Genomic DNA, 12,428 nt, shown 5'->3' with positions numbered 1-12,428 from the left:
GAGGTGTTTTCAGAATAAAAGCATCAACTGAAAAACTTCCCAGGTGCTGCGTTGATTCACAAAATTGAAACGGTTTGTGATTGGAATTTTTGTTGAAAGCAGCTTTTTACGGGATTATTAATTAATATCGTTCTTCTTTTTTATTGTATTATGTATTTGGGAGGTTTGGGGAGCAACGGATATGTGTTATGTAATCTGGATACCAAAAAAGTAACTGTATTTCATTGCATTATGTAATCAGATTACAGATATATTTACTAAATCGGTGATTATTGATAGGATCATGGTCTCATGGGTTGAAATTTCACCATTGTTTGTCTCTAAATCAACCAATCAAAATACATTCCACACAACAAAGGACACAACAGCTGGACAAACTGATAGGCCTAACAATGAGCATAAAACACTAACAGCTGCAATGATTACTCTATTATTAATCAACTATTAAATTAATCTACATCTATTTTGATAATCAATAATCATGTCTTTTTAAAATACTTTTTATTTTAAAAAAGTAAAAATTCTCTGATTTCAGCTTCTTAAATGTGAATATTTTCTGGTTGCTTTACCCGTCCTCGACAGTATAGGGAATATCTTTGAGTTGTGGACAAAACAAGACATTTGGAGACAGCATCTTGAGCTTCGATCATCATTTTTTACCATCTTATAACGTTCCATGGACCAAACAACTAATCGATCAACTGAGAAAATAATCATGGACATCAAATTTATCATGGATGCTGAGACATTGTATCCACATAATACTGTTACCACTGCAACAAATCTTTGCCTCTGTCACAATATCACAATGAAGAATTGAATGAGAATTGATACAGTATCACAAAACATAATATTATGATACTCAACTTTTCTAAAGTCTAAATCTAGCATTTTTTATTGATTTCCATAGGACAGAACAGTGGTTGTGTGACTAAAACACCCCAAAAAGGTAAGCCAAAATCTCAAAGCCCACCTGTATTCATATCCATGCAAAATAGCCTCTATAATCAACTTAATTGACAAAGGCAACAAGTAAGAGCCAATCAGAAGCAGCGTTTCCAGAGTGCAGATGGGAAAAAATAAGGCATCAGTCAATCAGGTCCTTTGATGTGTCACACCCCAATAGTTTCTATCATCCAGCAACTACAGGAACACTGAAAACCAGGGTTCTTTGACAGAAGGATTTTAAAGGATTTTTTTTTTTTTAGGATATAGACTTTGCCTCTGTTTTATAAAATGAAAGCATGCAAATTACAGAAATAGTAAATTAAAAATTCATTCAGAAGTTTTTGTATATTTGTATACTGCAAAAATAATGTGTTTAAAAAAAAATCTCTCAGCACACCATTCAGGAGCCTCTGAGGTACAGGAACGAACAGCGTTCTCCATCAGTAGTGGTTTCTGTTAATGTCACCTAAAAGGTGGAGGATGTGGTTGTGTGGTTTACGCCCACAGCTGGTCCAACATGCATGTCATACTGTTTCGAAATAATTTAGTTTTGTGGTGGCTGCTGAGAGGGTCAGATCAACCATCTGTCATCTTAGGAAGTGAAGGACGCTGCAGGAGGGGGTATGTTAACATATGATTTACAAGTCCTTTAACAGACCATGCACTCTATGTCTGTGGTTTTGAGTTTAAAAAAGTCATTAATGTTTTTTCTTTCAGTTTTTATGGTGCTGGGGACTAGGTTGCTAGCAGAGCACCACTTTTGGTTCTGATGTGTTTCTCTGTGTGTCTGATGCACTTTCAGTAGAGATCAGTCCTATGCTGGGAGGAGTGCCTGCAACCACTCACTTCTGTTTTTGCTGAGAGATAGGCGAAGACATCTGCACCACTTTCAAATCAGTAAAATATGAAGCTACAGCTTTGGTGATGAGGCCGACAGACAGTTTAAAAAACTACTGCAGCATTAATTAATCTTTTGTTGGGTGTGATGATTTAATTAAGACATTCTGAATACATTTGAACAAGGGCTTTTATTTTGAATGTTACATACCCAAACTCCTGGAATCACAACCCCTCTTGTAGTAACACAAGGAATGATTGTGACTGCCCCCTGCTGTTTTTAAAAGATATTCTACATTTCTGTTTTGATATTGAATCTCAGTGTGTCTTCTAGTCTCCCACAGCCAGACTTATCTCTACACTTTATTTTAAAGAAAGGAGAAAGATCTGGCTGATCTCACTGTCGTTCTGGTATGTGGGGAAAAACACTCTGGCTTGTTTGTATTTCTAAACTACATCTCAACTATTTTATTGAAGCTGTCGGGAAACCAGAATTCGGACAAAACCAATTAAAACGTTGACCAAATAGTGAATGGATTTGTTAAAGCCTCAAAATAATTGTGCAAAACAAAAACCTTAGTCTCTTAAGTTTTATCTATCCACACACAAGCCATGACAATTGCAATCACAAGGGACAGTTCACCCCAGAATCAAAAGTGGGATGCAGAATTTTGGAGATATCAGCCGTAGAGATGTCTGTCAGTATGACTGAACTACATGGCGTGGTGCTCAAAGCACCACAAGCCGAGTGCCATTTACTCCCACTACACTGAAGACAAGACAGACATCTCCAAAACTCTGCAACTCTCACCAAAAAAAATCTAGATGGATAAACAGCACTACAAGGCAAGGGGAAAGTATTTTTGATTTTGGGTTGAACTGTCCTTTTAATATAAAAGATCACTCTTAAAGGTGCCATAATTTAAAAAAAAAGAAGAAAAAAAAACTGTTTTATTCTTGCGCTTTTTAAAAAGGAGATCAATGCTCTATGTTAACAGTTTGTTATTGCCCAACACTGCATGCCATGACCTAACAAAAACTGCCTATTTTGAATAGTCAATGGAAACATTTTTCTTAGTTACTGAAAGTTCAGGTTGCAAAACTTTGAAAGAAGTTACAAAACTTTGAAAGAAGTCATATTTTGTACGACGCAACTTTTCCATTTTGTTGCTCAGGACTATAATGTACCATGTAACCACTGCAAGTGGGTTCAAACTCAAGTGTGACCAAATAAAACAGTGCATACAAATCAAAATGAAGGCACCAAAAGTCAGCCTGAAATATTAACATATATATCAATTAATATTAATACATTCATATCAGTGTAATTTATTATAATGTATTATCATTACACAACACAGGGTTACACAACAAAATAAGAGTTGTGGTTTCTTCACACACTCAACAGCATATAGATAATAATTCAGTAGAGTACGACAAAATATAAAACAAAATAAAACAATAGCTATAGCTGTTTGCCTATATATTTATTCGTGTATACACCCAGGAATTTATGTCAGGTTGAATATAAACCACAGCAATAAGATGGTGATGATAATATGGTCAGCATCTTCACTTAAAAAGTTTGGCATTTGTCATCGATGTAAACCTCGGCCTTTGTTCTAATGGAGTCTATCATGTTGCGTTCTGTCAACTCAAAACTTGTCCACCCATCAAGTGCAACAACTTGAGCTGGGATGTTTTGAGATGTCCGTTTTATTTTCCTGATCCAGGAGCAGCCTTAAATCCAAGCTTGGTTAGCACGACTCTCTTCCTCCCCTCCTGGGTGGTCAGTGTCGGTGCGTCCAGGTGATCTGGCTGAATTTATTTCTGTCAAAAGTGATAGATGTTTGAGCGGGACAGCTGTAAAAACAACATTTAAGGCAGCTGGATTTATGAGATAATCCATTTTGTCGGGCTTCAAATTATCCGTTTGTGTCTGCACCAAATGTGGTGCCACCAGTGAGCATCCCAAGAGGGACTACTGGCAGCTACAGGTGTGGTTTTAGGTGTGACGGTGTCTCAAACAAACAATGGCGACTCCTGAAGAGGTTAGCACAGAAGAAGAGCAAACAACGGCACTGAGGGCTTTCTTTTTTTTCAACCAGCTTCGCCAAAAGTTTGATTTACCAACTGGCTCCACTGGATGATGTGATTGTTTGACGTAGATCTGATAGACAGATGCTTCATTCAATCACCTGCCAAGTGTTTTTTTTTTTAAGTGCATGCCCTTTTCCAAACAGTTTCTAAAGACGACTTCCAAGATGGTTCAAACCATCTTTTATACTTGAAAGAATTCTGAGAGAGCTTAACTTCAAAACACCAGGTCTTAGAACATTTCATAAAATCACCCAAAGTCCTTTTTCTGTCTGTCATCAAAAGAAACAAATTCTTCACATCTTTTTAAGGTCTGCAAGACAAGGTCGAGTTTAGCCTGACATAAAACCGGATGGTTCAGTTGACCCTGTCCAATTGCGGACTTGAGTCGCCAGAGATCACTGAAGATTTGTCCAGCTTCTGTTGATCCAACAGGGCCTGAATTCGTCCAGCCCAGTAGTTCTCGCTGGATGTTTGGATTTTGTAGGAGTTTTTGCCGGTCCCTGTAGTGCACTGGCTCCACCGAAGCAGCTTTGGTCTCAATGTCAGTCTACCTTTGCTTTGGGTGTAAGATGCAGTACCATCTACAGTCATAGCATGGCAGCAGCAGCCCATATCTAGTTGTCCATTTTCTTTGCCTACTACTTCAGCTGCATTCTCCCTGCCACCTGTCTTTGTCTTCTTTTCCACTTTTCTTTAAAGTCTCTATTAGCTTCCTCTTTTATCAAGGCGCTGCAGGTTATCTGCATATTTGTCCTCCCTGTATTTGAGCTGTATGCCTGAAGAAATGACCAGTCTAGACCATAGAACTGCACAAAAATGTATGACAGGGAAATATATTTTTGAGGTTTTTAGAACAAAGTTAAAGCTATGAATGCTACTAGAAAGTCTGTCAGTGTTTTTAAAATAAGTTAGTTTAAAATAAGTTCAAATAAGTCAGCTGCTGAGCTAAGAGACAGGTGACAGGTGGTGGCAGCTGCAGGCCCCGGTGGGGCAGAATGAACCAGATGACCTTCCTCAATTTTCCCTTTTCTTGCTCATTCTTTAAAGGTGTGGAAGTGTACTTTGTCACTAACTTCCCTCAGTCAAATAAACAGTGCTTTTTAATGTCTGTGTGTGCATTTGTAAAGGTTCAATGTGAGATTAATAGTCAGAATAGAGCAAAGACTGTAAAGAATATTCATGCATATATGAAAACATACTTATTATATTCCATTTCTGCCATATTCTGCGAGCAAATACATGTAAATCTTGCACGCTGGACCTTTAAATCACTTTTATTGAAATGAAGAACTAATCCATAATCTTTCAGTGGACACACTGACGTTCACACAGCCCCTTTCAACAGATGTATTTGATAATCAATCTAATTCCAATTAGCCCTCTGGATTTATAACACTGATTTAGTTAATTTTTCCTCTTACATAAACTCTCATAGTCTTCTGAAGACGTCTCAGAACCAGTAATGGTTCCTGTGAACATTTACGATTGAAATGTCATCAATATGCCAGGCGGGTGAAATTCAACTGAGTGTTGCATGTTGGGCAATTTACAGGATTACCATGATAATTAGCTCATTATGAAATATAAGAAAACATTTCTAGCCTCATTGGCATACCCTTATGAGCATATTAATTAATAATAACAAATCAGGTTCACACCTCACTGTGTCCAATTGTTTAATACACATTTCTTTAATTTCTAAAACTCAGACCTTCTAGTTTATCTAAAGAGGAAAGGGAAATCATCTCAACTAAAGATTATAGTTTGGCAAAAGTTTATTCCAAAAATTAAAAACTTTGTGTTGGGGCAAAGAAAAAAAACATCTATTGCAGTGTGCTGCTTTGAAATTTTGAATTGTCTCAACTATTCTTTTGTTTGTTTGTTTGTTTGTTTGTTTTGTACAGTGTGAAGTGGCTCTTAGATTCACCAGCTGTAAAATATGTAGCCTAAACATTCCTCTAAATTTTGGTGGTGGCTCATCTTCTTGAGTCTCTATAAGCAAAAATGCCACCTTTTCTGTTATGTGATGAAGCATTTATCTCTGTTTTTAAAGCAGAATACAGAGACTTTATTTATGGTGTGTGGACCCTCTCACTGCTTTGCTTTTAATGTACTATTATCAGTGGTAAAAACTTTGTGACATCACATATAATTGCATCAGTGTTATAAATCCCAAGGGCTAATCTGAATTGGACCAATTACCAGATACACTATCACTATGTTGAGAGGAGCCGTGGAAACATCAGTGTTCTATGAGAGATTATAGGTTAGTTTATTATTTTAATATCTGGAATTTATTTGCAGGCAAGCTGGCCTCTTGTTCAGTTTTTAGGGACATTTGAAATGTTGCTTTTGAGTGAAAGTGTGAAATTTTTTGAATACCATGATGTTTTACTTAAATTTCTAGGTGACTGAATGAACAGAGGTGATATATGGAGATGTACAAGCTTACTCCACATTATCCTGTTTGTACCAAGCCGTCTCCTGCAGTCCAAAGACTGATAAAAGCACTACATAACGCATAGTTTGACCCTCTTCAGACCTGCTCACACAGACATGAGAAGGTGCTGCTAATTTCACTCTGATAACGTGGAAACAAAGTACAAATACACACACCTTTTAAAGAATGAGGAAGAAAAGAGAACGTCAATAACAGAAGGGCAAACAGAGCTCGACAGTTGGTGCGGGAGTTTCAAAAACACATTTCCTCATTTATATTTTTTGTTATGTTCAATTTCAACTTGCTTTGCAGGGGCCACTTTTGCATAATGGCTGGAGGCCAGGGGCCAGTTAATAAAAAATAAATAAATAAAACAAAACAAACAATTTTTATTACAGAGGTGTACTAGTTGTTGTACTTTAAGTCACATAATAAAAACATTTAGATTGGAACTGTTTTGAATGGAATTCTATTTCTGCCGGTGAAAGAAGAAAACATCCCCATGGTAAATCATAATTATGAAATAAAAATCGAAATTATGAGAAAAAAGTCCTATTATTATTTTATTACGAAATAAAATGTCATAAAAAGTCGCAATTTTGACATAAAAGTCAGAATTATGACATAAAACAAGTCAAAATTATGAGATAAAAAGACATAATCAGTTAAAAAGTCGAAATTATGAGATGAAATGTCAGAATTTTTATCTTATCATTTTGACTTTTTAATCTCATAATTTCGATTTTTTTTAATCTCATGATTTCAATGTTTTTATCTTATAAATATGACTTTTTTTCATGTCATAATTATGACTTTTTTCTGATAATTTCGACTTTCTAAAAAATCTCACAATTCTGACTTTTTCCTCTCATAATTTCAACTTTTTAAAAATCTCATAATTGTGATTTTTTTTGGTTTGTATCTCATACTTTTGACTTTTTGATCTCATCATCATGTTTTACCATGGAGATATTTTTTTCTTTCACAGATAGAAATGGTCCTCCGTAGTTTCACCATAAACACCTCCCTTCACGCAGCTCAGTCTGTCACCAATCACAAAAACCATGATGTAGTTTGCATTTAGGAAGTAACTATCTGGGTGTGGTTAAGAGGATGTTGTGTTGTGTGAGCACATGCTGATGCTTCAGTTCAGAACTGGTTTTGTAGCGTTTGACAGACTTGAGCTTGACTTCGGACGTCAGCTCGTTCTCTGTTGGGATAAAGCCACATCTTTTTGGAGGTGAGTTAATTACCCTGTTAATTCATTCAACCTTTATTTTAACTCGGATACTCTGAGATAAAAACTTAATATACAAATCAGCCGAGTAAAACAATTAAAAAAAAAAAAACTCCAAGACTATTAAAAATAAACGAAAAGCAGTTGAAATTTAAAACGTATGAATCAGCTAAAACAGGAAGACCTGGAGGTAAAATGTGGTACAGTTAAAGGTTTTAATTGCTCTATGTATAAAATGAGGAAAGCTTTCAGGGGTCCCTAACAGGCGGACCGCGGTCCGAGTCCGGACCCAGACGCCTTCCTTTACGGACCAGGACCTATAACCAATAAATTATTAAGAGATTTTAAATTTTGACGGGATGCTTCTATTTTAATTATTTTAATTATTTTCTTGGCGCAATTTTTCTAGTCTTTGCGGCGCTGGTTTAGCTGATCAGGAAACACACAGACCAGCTGCAGAGAAGCTGCACGTGGAGGAGACTGTTGTTAATGACGGAGTTTATTACAACAGAAACTAACGTGATGGTTAATGACATCATCACCAACCAGATGCACTTATAAAATGAAACAACTGTATAAGGAGGCCTATATGTAAAACAGGAGAGTCTGTGTTTCTCTGTGAGAAACTTTCAGACCTTCTCACAGCAGAGTGAACAGGTGAGGGAGGAGAGGAGGGCAGACTGATCACTAATCAATCACTGATACCGTCGTCCTCTCAGACTGATTAAAAAAATAAAAATGCCAAAGTTGGTGACAAACCAAACCTGGATGTCCACACAAATAAAGTCTTTGTGTGAAACACTGCAGAGTGTAACATCGTGCTGTTTACAGACAGTCTGCTGTCTGTAGTTTGACAGAGAGACAGAGAGGGTCGTGTCTAGAAGGGAACCCTAGACCCGCGAAAGATCGCGCGAGTTTGATTATTTTAGTAGAAATAACGAACACAAATCTCGCGAGAGATATGCAAATAAAGAGTTACCTTCTAGACACGAGCGAAAAAGGTGCGCAGCTCAAAAAATATAAAATCATGTCATGGTGCCGATGTTTTTAATGTGGCGGGCCGCCATAAATAAAACTATTCACTGATCCACAGAGAGTCACTGAAACACTGATCACTGACCTGCTGTGATGGAAAAATACTCACAGTCTTTACTTAGGTATTTTTACATTGTGGTATTAGTGTTTTTACTTAATTACAATTTAAAAATTGTGCATGTTATTGTTTCCTTTTTTGAAAAATCAACAATTTTATTGCTGTTGTTGTACTTTAATGGTATTCTTGTTGGTATTTTTTGATGACTAAATACAGACCTGCAAACTCATAAGAGGAGAAAAAGGTAGCATGTTGGTAAACCAGTCCCCTGTCCCCTGTCCCCTGTCCTCTGTCCCCTGTCCTCTGGGGGTCTGGGAGCGTCTGTCCTGCTCCAGAAGAAAAATGTTGTGATTTTAACATGTGAACAAAACATTCTGGTAACTGTTTCAGTTAAAAGAGTTAGTAACATCTTCTGTTTGTGGTTTTTGCAGACATTATTGCCTTTACCTTTGTACTTGAAAAAAAAAAGTAGAAAGTAAAGTAAAAACAGTAAAAGTAAATCTACATTAAAAGTAAAGTTACTTTATTGAGTAGTTTTACTTTAGCAATTTATAGTTGTTAATTTAATAGACCTGTCTTATCTTCTCTTTTGTATATTACCATTGTTCTTAAATAAAGCAAAAGTAATGTCATAAGAAAAAATGCAGAACACGCAATATTTCTTATCTGATTACTCGATTAATCACCAGAATAACTATAAATTTACATATAATGCCTATCATCATTCATTCAATGACCTATTATTACCTGCTGTCAGGTGTTTTTTTCTCTACACTAATTTTCATATCGAGACATTTCATCTTTATCTCAGTTGCAGCCTGATCCTCAGGTAACACGGCATTAACAGCACTCGCTTTTTCCATTTCTGTGCTTTAACAGGTCTTTTAATTCCACTGCTGACTCGCTTTGATGTCATTTTCGTGAATGTAAACACTTCCTGACATATGGAGCAGCACAGCATATTATAGGGACATTTACCTACAAGTCTCATGCATGTGCACTCAAATATGTACTGATGGATAAGTTACATGGTTTTCTGAAGTTATGAGCATTTGTTGAATATGACATGGCGTGTTTGTACGAGCACTTTCTACAAAAACAGTAAGAGAAATTTAAGACAAGAATACAAAAATGTTCCTGCAAGAGACCCAATGATTCTCTATGCACAATTACAAGGAATTTAAAGATTTTACCATCTACAAACCATAATATCATTAAAAGATTCAAAGAATGCAGACATGAAAGGGACAAGGCTGAAAACCAATATTGACTGCCTGTGGCCTTTGATTCCTCAGGCAGCACTGCAATAATAATAAAAAAGCAATAAATACCAACTTTCCCTGTATAAAGGACACTACATGGGCTCAGGAACACTTTCTTGTTGCCTGTTATTTTCTGGGCTAAATTATTAAACACAAAACTAAATCATCTGGTCGGGCTCCTGTACACTCTGTAGTTTCATACACCTAAATGTTAAATGAAATTTGTGGAATTAAATGGAAAGTTTCAGTTTTTACATCTTTCTTGTGTATATGTGTAATAACAATGATAGGCTACTCTCTCTCTCTTCCTTTCTAAATTACTTTTAAAAATGCATAATCAATACTGGGGCATCTAAATTATTGGCTGATAAAGGGAATATATTATTGTTATTACTACTACTACTACTACTAAATTACAGTTGAAAGGCAAAACTGATTATGTCAAATAATTAATTTGTATTTTTGTTAAATTATTTGAATTCTCTAAATGCTCTATAAAGTTTTCTGATGAGGTTTATTAGAAAAAAGAGCTATCAGAACTATAGTGATGTCAGTTAGATTTGGTTCAGTCAGAGCTGTGGAATATTAAATCATCCATCTTTGCTCACTATATTTTAGACTTTCTTACCCTCAGGTGTGCTTAAACTACAGTTTATGTTAACTACTTTTTAAAATACAAAAATTTTGTCTCGCTTACTGGTCTTATACTTACAGTATGTCACAAAAGTGACCCCTCATGTTTCAGCAACCATTTTATTATATCTTCTCAAGGGACAATAATATAGAAATGAAACTTTGGGTACAATTCTCTCATATTGGCCACTGGATGTTCATTGGATTCCAGTAACAACCTGTGCAGCTCTGGTGAATTTCATGCCCAAGAGGGTTAAGGCAGTGCGAGATAACAATGGTGCTCACACAAAGTATTGACACTTTGGGCACGACTTGGACATGTTCACTGTGAGGTCACTTGCTCCAGCAGTTACATAAAAAAAAAAAAAAAAACATCTAAAAACACTGCCACATGCATCGCAGTTTTTTAGAACAGCTACTGTAAAATCAGGCATTTTAGGCTGCAACAATCCCAACTATAACCTGCAAAATCCTGGAGGTACTGAAAAGTATGACTATGAAACATAAAGTTCCTCTCTGAACACTTTCTTAACAAAGTTACAAGTAACTTTGAAATAACATTTTCTCCTCAAGAAAAAATAGAATGTGACAAAAAATATGGTAAAATCCAGGGAGGTTAGAGGAACTGGAGAGCACAGAATAACTGATACAGAATTAAACTTTAACCAGGAGCTAAATATTAACAACAGCAACACCCATATTATAACCTGACTTAAGTGTGAAATGTGACGACACATAGTTAAATATGGTCTTGTTTTTGTTGTGGGACTTTTTGGTGTCCAAAATAAGATGTTGGCCCTAGTAGTTCCTGTTTTCTTGCCCTTTCTGATTGTGAGAGTGTTTTAAACACACTTAAACATGTGAAAACAGCTTGTTCATCCATGCATTATCTGCACCTGCTTTTCCTTTAGAGGGTGGGCCTCCCAGCAGACAACCACATTGACACCTACGGGCAGTTTAGAGTCAAGTAGCACCTGATTGTATGACGAAACCGGAGAACCTACAGAAAACACACAGAGAAATGGAGAGAATATGTGTGAATAACTTCACACAGACAGGCCCGTGCCTGCCGGCCTCTAGGTACAAACCTGGATACTTGTTGCTTTGGCATGACAGTGCCAACGGCTGATAATGATTTATACATTTGAGTTGCTACTACTGGATTGAGGAAATGAATGTGTGAAAGCCTTAACTTTGAAACAAGACAGAATATCAGTAACAGTGTAACATGATGCACTCCTGCCACACTTTGCACAGATGGTTAGGGTTAGGGTAACACTTACAGGACTGGATGCATTTTTAAGTTGAGGTGAAATGAAAAATGCCCTTTTAAGGCTTTTATAACAGATCCCCAGTCATACTGTGCACCTATTTAAGATAATATGCAAATATGCTTGTCAAAATCAAAATCCAATCATGTTTTATTCCTATAAAACAAAATATGACATGTGCTCATGTAGGCTTGAACCAACCTCCAATCACTTTATCTTCAACTTTTAGCCCCACAGAGCTAAGATTCATTTGTTAGTTAGCTAGCAGCAGCATGGTAAGTCAGGCTATGATGGTTATGTTACACTACTTTAAAACAATTATAAAAGACACTGATTTGGCGAGCTTAGGAAATGGAATAATGAAATATATCCCACAAAAGCTTTACTCCAAAGAGAGAGCCCTTATGACAATCCTGCTGACTGCTGTAGCCCCAGGTTTAAAGCAGTGTCCAATAGAATCATCTTTTCTTTACCGCCTCAAAATCTCTACAACCACTTGCATTGCAAATAAATGAGACAAATGAATCAATAAAAGAAATAAAAACAATAAATGAGACAAACAGGAACAAATCAAATATAAAAATAGAATGAAATTTCCCAACTATGT

At 36.3% G+C, this 12,428-nt stretch overlaps 1 protein-coding gene across 1 annotated transcript in view; it reads left to right on the top strand.

The window, feature by feature from the left end:
• The first annotated feature begins 7,428 nt into the window (after positions 1 to 7,428).
• The window catches only part of cmah (cytidine monophospho-N-acetylneuraminic acid hydroxylase), a 33,941-nt gene continuing 28,941 nt past the window's right edge, over positions 7,429 to 12,428 (top strand). Inside the window, exon 1 of the mRNA XM_084711217.1 lies at positions 7,429 to 7,565. The gene's annotated coding sequence lies outside the window, so the exon portion shown is untranslated. The remainder of the gene's footprint in view (positions 7,566 to 12,428) is intronic.

The sequence above is a fragment of the Lutjanus erythropterus genome, chromosome 22, assembly GCF_056507025.1.
Source record: "Lutjanus erythropterus isolate fLutEry1 chromosome 22, fLutEry1.hap2, whole genome shotgun sequence".
Lineage (NCBI taxonomy): Eukaryota > Metazoa > Chordata > Actinopteri > Lutjaniformes > Lutjanidae > Lutjanus > Lutjanus erythropterus.
This window is presented reverse-complemented; position numbering and strand designations above follow the sequence as displayed.